This window comes from Mirounga leonina, unplaced genomic scaffold, assembly GCF_011800145.1.
Source record: "Mirounga leonina isolate KUSES-001 unplaced genomic scaffold, KU_Mleo_1.0 Mir_175, whole genome shotgun sequence".
Lineage (NCBI taxonomy): Eukaryota > Metazoa > Chordata > Mammalia > Carnivora > Phocidae > Mirounga > Mirounga leonina.
Window position 1 is genome coordinate 6,218,787 of NW_023270453.1, and position 11,680 is coordinate 6,230,466.

Consider the following 11,680-nt stretch of genomic DNA (forward strand, 5'->3'; position numbering starts at 1 on the left):
CTGGAGAGTCCTGGACAGTGCAGGCCATGTGACTTGCCATTAGGGAAAAGTCTTGAATTTTTCTGCCTAGCACCTAAGAGCAAGTGCCCTTCTCTCCTCCCTCTTGGCTTCTCTCATTCTATAGAAAGGCTTAGAGTGAAGAAGGTAGAGTTGAACAACCCAGGAAAGTGAGTTGACTTGCCTTAGTTATTCCTGGACACCCTACTTCCCCAAGCAAAAATAAGTAAAGGATGACTGAGCAAAACTGATTCCTTACACCCAACAGCTGCTGCCTTTCTGGAAGACATCCCTGCCCATGACTATCTGATGACTATATCATTTTTATCTCTTCAACAGTTGAATAGCTTGACATTGCTGATTTTTTTATGTTTCTTGTGTTTTTTATGTTTCAGGGCTGTCCTCCAGGAAGCATCAAGGGTAAGGACCTGAGTAGTAAGCTCCTTAACTCCCAGAGAGTATGCTCCTCCTCCCAGAGAAGGAGGAGCCTAATTCTGGTGTCCCAGCTTCAATACTTGAATTTTCTGATAGTCATTGAAGTGACTTTTGCCTGAGGTATTGGTTTCTTCAGACTCCCAGAAAGTGTGCATTATAAATATTCAGTACCTTTTTACATTCTGAAGTGAATGGAATCTACAAATGAGTATTAAAAAATGAGTATAATTACAGGTGGCCCCTGAAATTTGAGTCTTGCCCACATTGTAAATTTTATATGTTGATAATCAATGCAGAGAGGTAGTTTTGTAAAGTGATCCAAGTACTTCCTAGTCATCAGGATCACCTGTAGGGCTTTAAAAAACTCAACTTCCTGGGCCTATTATTTACCTACCAGATAAAAAGTGGGGGGCAGTGAGAAGGATCGGGGGACTTGGAAATTATGCTACATGTATTCCATTTGCCTCTCCACATCCATGCTCTGTACAAACATTACTGAGCACTGTTGCCTTCTGGCTTCCAGGCGTATTCAACAAAGGGGGACCCTAGAAGGAGACAGGAAGGAAGAAGGAGGGTGAGTCTGGGAATTTATTCCTCACCCCCACCCACTCAACACATCCCTCCCTATAGGATTTTTCTAGCTGGTGACCTCCCTCCTGAAGGTCCAGTCAAGTCAAACTCTCCATAAGAGTCTCTTCTATATCCTGAAAACCTTTGTCCCTTTGGTCTTAAGGTGGTAACCCTCTGGATTACTGCACTTTCTCTTACAGTTTCTTTATATCTGCCCATGTCTTTTATTTATTTATTTAAAGATTTTATTTATTTGAGAGAGAGAGAGAGAACAAGTGGGGGGGGGCAGAGGAAGAGGGAGAATTAGACTCCCTGCTGAGCAGGGAGCCTGATGTGGTGCTCAATCCCAGGACCCTGGGATCATGACCTGAGCCAAAGGTAGACGCTTAACTACTGAGCCACACAGGCACCCCTCTGCCCATGTCTCTTAAATAGTTATTTTATTTAATAATAAATTCTCTTATTAAATTGTCCACAGATTATCTGAATGTGTCATGTCTTTTGTTGGAATCCTGATATGGAGTTCAAAATATTCATCTAAGAGTTGCAGAATCTCTTTGTTCCTGGAGATAGCCCATTGCTATGTATCTTATGAATACATTGAGTTTATTTAGAATGAGTTCTCATTTTGTATATGGTTGTAGCTAGTGATTTTTTTTATTTTTGACTTTTTTTTTAGTATTTGTAGAGTACTTTTTTATTTTTTATTTTATTTTTATTTTACTTTATTTTAAATATCGGTATAGTTAACATACAGTGATATATTAGTTTCAGGTATATGGTATAGTGATTCAACAGTTTCATACATCATCCAGTGCTCATCACAAGTGCACTCCTTAATCCCTATTGTCCCACCCACCTCCCCTTTGGTAGCTGTCAATTTGTTCTCTTATAGTTAACAGTCTGTTTCTTGGTTTCTCTCTCTCTCTCTTTCTCTCTTCCTTTGCTCATTTTTTTTGTTTGTTTCTTAAATTCCACGTATGAGTGAGATCATGTGGTATTTGTCTTTCTGACTTATTTTGCTTAGCCTTATACTCTCTATCTCCATCCATGTTGTTGCAAATGGCAAGATTTCATTTTTTTTGGTTGAATAATGTTCCTGTGTGTGTGTGTGTGTGTGTACACACACAAACACAATATACTACATCTTATTTCTCCATTCATCTATCAATGGATGCTCGGGCTACTTCCATAATTGGGGTATTGTAAATAATGTTGCTGTAAACACGGGTACATGTATCCCTTTGAATTAGTATTTTTGTATTTTCTGGGGGGTGTTATATGCAAACAATGAATCATGGAACACTACATCAAAAACTAATGATGTGGGCGCCTGGGTGGCTCAGTTGGTTAAGCGACTGCCTTCGGCTCAGGTCATGATCCTGGAGTCCCGGGATCGAGTCCCGCATCGGGCTCCCTGCTCGGCAAGGAGTCTGCTTCTCCCTCTGACCCTCCTCCCTCTCATGCTCTCTGTCTCTCATTCTCTCTCTCTCAAATAAATAAATAAAATCTTTAAAAAAAAACCAAAAAAAACTAATGATGTAATTTATGGTGATTAACATAACATAATAAAATTAAATTAAAAAAACAATAAAAATAAATAAAAACAACAACAAAAACTAATGATGTAATGTATGGTGATTAACATAAAAAATAAAATTTAAAAAATACAGAAACACTAATTCAATTTAATTTTGACTTTTGAAAAAAAATTTATTATACCCATTTTAAGTGTACAGTTTGAGTTTTGAAAAAAAGTATATACCTGTATAATTATCCCAACAATCAAGTTAAAGAACATTTTGATCACACCAAAAAGTTCTCTGTGTCCCTTTCCAGTCTATTTCTTCCCTACTTCAACCCTAGGTAAAAACCAATGTAATTTTTGTCACTATAGAATAGTTTTGCCTTTTGGAGTTTTATATAAATGGAAATATACAGTATATAATCTTGTGTCTGTTTTCCCACTCATCATAATGCTTTCAGGATGCATCCGTGTTGTTGTGTCTGTCAGTGGTTTGTTCTCTTTTTATTGCTAAGCAATATTTTAATAGATAAGCATAACATAATTTGTTTATCCATTCTGCTATTGATGGATTGAGTTATTTCCAATTTTGGCTATTATGAATAAAGATGGTATAAACATAACTGGATTTTTTTGTGGATATTTGTTTTCATTTCTCTTGAGTAAATATCTGAGTGGAATTGCTGAATTATAGGGCAGGTATGTGTTCAGCTTTATTAACTGACATCTTTTTAATATTGCTCTTATAATTCATAAATGTAACATTTATCCACTTATTAAATCTTGTTTAATTTCTCCCTGTAATTTCTGATAGTCTTCAGAGTAGAAATCTTGCATACCCTTGCATACTTTTAACTCCAACTTACTTTGTGTTTGGTGATGCTGTTGTAAATGGTATAATTTTTAAGATTCCAATTTTTGTTGCAGATCTTTAGAAACTTAAAAAAAAATTGACCTTGGAACCAGCAACTTTGCTAAATTTACTGACTAGTTCTAATAGTTTTATTTTCTTCTGTATTTTCTATGTGCAAAAATTGTGTTAACTGCAAACAATGAACACTTATTTCTTGCTTTCTAATTCTTAGGCTTTTTTTTCTTGCCTTATCACACTGGTTAGAACTATATGATTTTAAATAGAATTATTAACAGGCATCCTTGTCTTTTTGCCAATTTGAGAAAAGCTTGCATACTTCACAGTTAAATATGGATTTGGGGGAGACATTCTTGTTAGGTTAGAGAAGTCCTTTCCATTCTTACTTTTTAAGTGTTTATTTGTTGTCATGAATGAGTGCTACATTTTTCACAAGTGCTTTTTTGGAACTTACTTAGATGTTTATCTCTCTATCACTTTTTATAGATTTGTTATTTGCACACTCATTAATTTTTTAATAACCTATGCTTTTATTTTCTGACTCTACCATCACTTGGATAGTTTCGTTTGATGTTTTCTTTTTTTCTTTTTTTGCATATTTCCCCCAAACCTCTGAAAAACCGTTATCTTGATAGTCTGAGTAAAAACAACAACAAAAAAGTATGTTTATTCAATTCACATTTTATAACTTTTATAAGCTGATTAAAACCACTTACTCTTTTTATGGGAAATACCCCAAAACATATGTTTAAACTCTCAGAACTACTTGCATTTTTAATCTGTTACAGTCTGTATGAGTTGTATTATTTCCTGTGAAACTAAAACTCAAATAATGATTGTATGCAATTTTAGAACAAATAAAGCTAACAAAATAAGTGTGAACTATATGTGACTGAAAGTAGGGAAATAATAATTGGCAATAATGATCTTTCAAAAACATATCTACGTCGCTAGTTCTTATGCACTCAAAATGTAAAATTGTTGATGACTTTTGGGATCAATTTGATGCTTATTGTCATAGGCCACATTCCCTCATAAACAGGCTTTGAAGTGGAGATTAGATTGCCAGAGGTTTATTATAAGCCTTACCTGTGAAGGAGGGAGGGAAGTCAAATGGATCAATGGAGAATTCCGAGTGTAATGCAGTAATAACAGACACCTCAGTGATTTTCTTCTCTTTTATTATTGAAATATAGTTGACATACAATGTTACATCAATTTCAGAGGTACAACATAGTGATGTGACAAGTGTATAATGATGGTATGCTCACAAGTGTAGCAACCATCTGTCAATATACAACACTTTTGTTATAATACCATTGACTGTATTCCCTATGCTGTACTTTTCATCCTCCTGGCTTATTCATTCATAAGTGGAAGCCTGGACCTCCTATTCTCCTTCACCCCTTTTTGCTTATCCCTTCTTCCTTCCTCCCTTCTGGAAACCACCAGTTTATTCTCTGTATTTAGGGATCTGTTTTTGCCTTTGTTTGTTTGTTTTGTTTTTTAGGTTCCACATATAAGTAAAATCATATAGTATTTGTCTTTTCCTGACTTATTTCACTTAGCATAATACCCTCTAGGTCCATCCATGTTATTTCAAATACAAGATCTAATTCTTTTTTATGGCTCAGTAACATTCTACTGTACATATATACCATATAATCTTTATTCATATATCTATCTATGGGTGTTTAAATTGCTTCCATATCTTGACTATTTTAAATAACCTGCAAGAAATTTAGGGGTGCATATATCTTTTCAACTTATTATTTTTGTTTTCTTTGGGTATATACCTAGTAGTAGAATTATTTGATCATATGGTAGTTCTATTTTTAACTTTTGAGGAACTTCAATACTGTTTTCCACAATGTCTGCGCCAAGCTACATTCCCACCAACAGTGCATGAGGGTTCCTTTTTCTCCACGTCCTGGCCAACTCTTGCTTTTCTTGCATTTTTAAAAAGTTTTATTTATTTAAGTAGTTTCTACACCCAACGTGGGGCTTCAACTTATGACCCCAAGACCAAGAGTCATGTGTTCCTCCAACTAAGCCAGCCAGGCACCCCTTGTCTTTTTGATAATAGCTATTCTGACAGGTGTGAGGCCCTATCTCATTGTGGTTTTGATTTGCATTTCTCTGATGATGAGTGATGTTGAGCGTCTTTTCATGTGTCTGTTGGCCATCTGTATGCCTTCTTTGGGGAAGTGCCTACTCAGGTCCTCTGCCCACTTTTTTTTTTAATTTATTCATGAGAGACAGAGAGAGAGAGAGAGAGGCAGAGGGAGAAGCAGGCTCCCAAGGAGCAGGGAGCCCGATGTGGGACTCAATCCCAGGATGCTGGGATCATGACCTGAGCCGAAGGCAGACGCTTAACCATCTGAGCCACCTAGGTGCCCCTCTGCCCACTTTTTAATTGGATTGTTTTTTCGTGTTGAATTTTATACGTTCTTGATGTATTATAGATATTAACCCCTTGTTGGATATATAATTTCTTCTTTTTTTTTTTTTGGATATATCATTTCTAAATAGTTTCAGTGGGTTGCTTTTTTTGTTTTGTTGGTGGTTTCCCTCACTGGGCAAAAGCTTTTTATTTTGGTGTATTCCTAATAGTTTATTTATGCTTTTGTTTCCTTTGCCCGAGGAGACACAAGTAGAAAAATATTGCTAAGGCTGATGTCAAAGAGAATACTGCCTATGTTTTCTTCTAGGAGTTCTATGGTCTCATGTTTTACATTTAGGTCTTCAATCCATTTTGAGTTTATTTTTGTGTGTGGTGTGATAAAGTGGTCAGTTTCATTCTTTTGTAGGTAGCTGTCCATCTTCCCCAGCACCATTTATTGAAAAGGTTGTCTTTTCCCTATTGTATGCTCTTGCCCTCTTTGCCATAGATTAATTGACCATATAAACATGGGTTTATTTTTGGGCTCTCTATCTTAGTTTTATTAATATATTTGTCTGTTTTTGTGCTCATACTATGGTGTTTTGATTATTATAGCTTTGAAGTATATCTTGAAATCTGGGATTATGAACCTCTAGCTTTATTCTTCTTTCTTGAGATTGCTTTGTCTCTTCTGGGGTTTTGTGGTTCCATACAAATGTTAGGATTCTTTTTTCTAGTCTGTGAAAAATGTTATTGGTATTTTGATAGAGATAGCATTGAACCTGTAGATTGCTCTGGGTATTATGAACATTTTAACAATATTCTTCTATTCCATGAGCATGGAATATCTTTTCATTTGTTCATGTCATCTTTGAGGCTTCAGTGATTTCCACAGGAATTTCTATGACTGAAATGGTCTTCAGAGTCTTCTCATCTCAAGGCAAGTGGTTGACTTTATAAGTCATCTCTGGGCCAGTTATTGGATATGGGCTTCCCTCTGGAAGGGCACATGACCTTGGACTAATGGCAGTTCCTGGAGAGGGACCAAGCTAAGAATCCAGTCACCAATATTTCCAGCATCTGGGGAATGAGGACCTCAATCCTGAAGGGGAGACCTGGACAGCACACCAGAACATCCACTATGGTTCTGTGTTTAAGAAAATATGATATTAAACCAAATGATTTAGACTTGGGTCAATCCATCCATCTTCTATGATAATGTTTTCATTTTGTTTATATAGTGCCCTGCAACACAGGTTCAACTGTACTATGATGTGCTATGATAGAAAGAGTTGGAATTTGGATATAGAAGACTGTTTTTGATTGTGGTTCTGCCATTTTGCAGCTCTTTACATACTTGTAAGGAGGGTCACTTAAGGAATCTGCATCTCAATTTCCTATTTTAGTCAATGAGAAGAATTATACTGTTGACTCTTGAACAACATGGGCTTGAACTGAGCAGGTCTACTTATATGCAGATTTTTTTTCAATAAGTGTAGTACAGTACTGTAAATGTATTTTCTCTTCCTTTTGATTTTCTTAACATTTTCTTTTCTCTAGCTTACTTTATTGTAGGAATACAATATATAATACATATGGCATACAAAATATGTGTCAATCAACAGTTTATATTATCAGTAAGGCTTCCAGTTAACAGTAGACTATTAGGAGTTAAGTTTCAGGTGAATTAAAAGTTATACACAGAATTTTGACTGTGTGGGGGGTGGGTGCCCTTAACCCCCATGTTTTTCAAGGATCAACTCTGTATCTTAAATTTTAAAAGCATAAGAATTTTGTTGGTAGACTGCTACATTATACATTCCTTTTGTGTTTTTGCTGAAGAACTTTCTGTTCTGTAGTAATTTGCAGATTTACTTTATCTATTTACAAACCCATTCCCATGGAGTGACTTTAAAAATATGGGGCTCCTGGGTGGCTCAGTCAGTTAAATATCTGACTCTTGGTTTTGGCTAAGGTCATGATCTCAGAGTCATGAGATCTAGCCCCACATTGGCTCCGCACTCGGTGCAGAGTCTTCTTATTCTCTTCCTTCTCCCGTTCATGCATGCTCTCTCTCAGCATTTGCCTCTCCCGATCATGCATGCTCTCTCTCTTTCTCTCAAACAAACAAATAAATAAATAAATAAATAAATAAATAAATAAATAAAATCTTAAAAATATTTGGCTGCACTATTTTATTTTATTTTTTAAAGATTTTATTTATTTATTTGACAGAGAGAGACACAGCAAGAGAGGGAACACAAGCAGGGGGAGTACGAGAGGGAGAAGCAGGCTTCCCGCCGAGCTGGGAGCCTGATGCGGGGCCTGATCCCAGGATCCTGGGATCACGACCTGAGCCGAAGGCAGACGCTTAACAACTGAGCCACCCAGGCGCCCCTTGGCTGCACTATTTTAGAAGCAGGATAAAATGGTTAATTCTAAGGACCTCTGAATAAATTAGTTAGTTTCACATAGACTTAACTTTCCCTAAAATATATAGAAGCTAAAAGACAGTGGACTTTTCAATAGAGCACCTACTTGAACCCCATAAAGAGCTCTGTCCTTAGGATCAGCATTACATTTAGTTTCAAAAAAAGAGACTGTCTTTACTAGAAGAGCAAATGAACTCTGAGAGTTGATATTTTTACTATTCAGTCATACATTTTTGTATCCAAACCCAAATGTTAATATAAGCAAGGAAAAAAATGGAATAATACAAGTTAGTGAGTTACTCATTTCCAGAAAAATACCCTCTAAAACTTTCTTGCTAAAGATGGGATAGTGTCTTTTCTTTGAATAACCTTTTCCTTGTCACATAGATGCAGTGATTGTTCTTTTCCAATCAGATATACATGATCTTCTTTCTTTTTCTTTGGCACAGATTATCAACTCATAAGCAATGACTGTTTGGGACTGAATTTTTATTTCCCTTAGATTATAAGTATATCTTTTCAAGATATACTTCCCTTGGTATTTTCCCAGTGGTTCATCCTTAATGAAGACACTGAACATGGAGGCTGTATCTGGATTCAGAGGGTGGAGTACAGTGGGGAAACCTACCTGGAATTAAATAAGGGCGACTAGTCAGTTGTCCACCTTTGTTACTCTACATGAGTGTGAGATGTGTTACATCTCCTAAAAAACTCCACTACACTGCATTTTCTTCTTTTCTCTCCTTGCCCCTGAAGTGATATTATGTGATTTCCTCTTGTATGCAAGTTAGTTAATAGCTAAATTCAGTCAAAATCAATTTGTGAGTAAGTAAACACCTTGTAATAAATAACACACTTTCAAAGTGCATCTTTTTTGGATTGATCTAACATCATCCAATAAGATCTGCCAATATCATTTTACATTAACTTCTGTCATGTTTAAATGCTTTTATAGGCTAATGGGGCAGTTTGTAATTTTACTCTACCTATGCTATTTCTCAGATATGTGGCACATAACAGATAAATAGGATGTCTGCAAATGTATTTGTATTGAATGTTCATGGAGGGCTTCCTCTCTCACTGCCCTCACACACAGAAGCTACCCTGGGAGATGAATGTGCCAGGATAAGTTATCTGGAGCTCATAAAATCTTTTTCAGAAGATTGAAATAAAGTCAGTGCTTGCAGAAGACAAATCAATTGTGACATTTCTGAATAGAGTGCGATGCATTTAATTAGCACAAGACATACTGGCAAATGCTGAATTACCCAATAAATCACTGGATGCTGGAACCCATACAGAGCGGGGAATCAGCTGTCTTGTGAGATGTACAGCAAGTGATAATAGGGAGATCTGGCCATTTGTATTGTCACTTTGCTTCATTTTCTGTTAAATTTTTTCTATTTTGACATTTGCCCATGGAGCCCATTTAATTATTTGAAACTATCCGCGAACTCTGGCCCCACCTACTCTGAGAATATTTTACAAATATTTGCATTTGCAAAGGACATTCACTACTGTTGACGTGATATGGCAGATGTGGCATATAAGGTCCTCTGTGGAGGGAGAATTAGTGTAGATAGAAATCCTCAGCACAGACATTCTGAAAAAGCAACAGGGTCATTGTATTGCAGTTCATTGAAAATATTGGAGGTGTTACTTTAGTCATATTTCCATCTCACAAAGCTATCTACCAGTTTAGGCAGAAAAATGGCTTACTTTAGTGTTTGACACCTTTGGTGTTTAAACTTTTTTTTTTAACCTGTAATTTAGGTGCTGCTTCAGTCTACCTTTTTGAAATGCTACAGCTAAAAAGCATTGAGGCTTAAATCCAATGTTTTGGCTATGGAGAATTTGGGAAAAAAATTGAAAATGAATTCTAAATGAGTGTTGCTGGCTCTGGAAGAAAAGGCAGGACATTCCCTCCAACTGAGGGATATCTTATACATAAATTGATGGTTCTACTAGTGAGCCTTTTATTAACTAGCTTTCTATGATATAAACATTAAGGTAGCTTCTCAAAGAAACACTAGATCATGTGAAAGACTCCTGTCCTACTCCCACTCCACATGGCTTCTCTGCCCCTGATACCATATTAAAGGGTGACATTTCAACCTTTTAATGATAGATAGGGGTAATGATGCTACTGACTATGAAAATATGGGGGTACAATGTAAAGAAACAAGCAATCCTTTATTTATAAAGGGTCTTCATCCTGGAGTCTGATTTTCCTGGAGTGTGGCAACACTAAACACACTAGCACCACTTGTCTGAAGTCACGGAGGTCCAGCTTGTATTGCTATGGCTTCTAATTACAATGCAGAGGAGAGAAGGAGCCTTGGAATCACCTAGGAAGGTCCCACTTCTTCCCTCTCCCAATATTCTAAAATGTGGATGGAGAAGAGATCGCCTTACCCCAAGGAATCTATAGGGGTAGAGAGGCAGGCATACATTAAAAAATAAAATCCACAGGTATCCAGTAATACCCGCTGCACAGACACAACCCAAATCCATCAGCACCCTGTACCTTTCTTCCTTGTTTTCCTTATTACTGTGCTTTGAGAAGATGGCTTCCCAGCCCCAGGGGGCTGAATCTTGATTAGATTAAGCCCATCATGCCAATTCCATTTCCTTTGCCATTGACTGGTTGAGGAAAGCGGTTGTCAAACAGTTTTGACTGATGGGATGTTGGTGAAGTCTGTTGGACAGGTTCTAAGAGTTCATTTGCTCTTATATAGAGGCAAGGAGAGAGACTTGTTCTTTTCTGTCTCTGAATATATTTGGATGAGGAATATTAGAGCTGATGTAATCATTTTTAGGAGCAAAAGTACAGCCTGAGGACTAAAGCTAACACTCTAAGGATGGGGGAGTTAATTGGGTGACCAACCATCCCATTTGTCCAGGACTGAGGGTGTTTCCAGGACATTGAGCTTTAAATACTAAAACCAGGATTATCCCAGGCAAACTGGAACAAGCTCATCACCTTAGAAAGGAAATGGTTGGGTCTTTGCTGATATAATCTAGCTGCCACATTAGCTAACTCTTCAAAAGACCTACCTCTGGACTTTAATTATTGCGATGAATGTCCTTATTGTTTGTGCTATTCTGAATTTCCTTTTGTTTACTGCAGCTGAAAGTGTCCTAAATGGCCAGTATAGAAAGAATTTTATTCTAAATAAAACTCAACAAAAATTAGCGGTACTATTGTAACAGGAAGATGTGGCCTTTTCAAAATGTGTTCTTCTTAATCCTAAACCTTTCACTTATAATCATTAACTAATTCATGGACACATTAAAATGCATGTAATAGGAATTAATAGTTAATAACCAGCCATATCATTTTGACCTAACGTTTTATGTGGCCATTCTCTGCTTTTACAGTATAGTGATTTCTTAGAAATATAAATAACCATAAAGCAGACCAACCATGTACTATTTTTCAAACATCTTTAACATCAACAGTAATA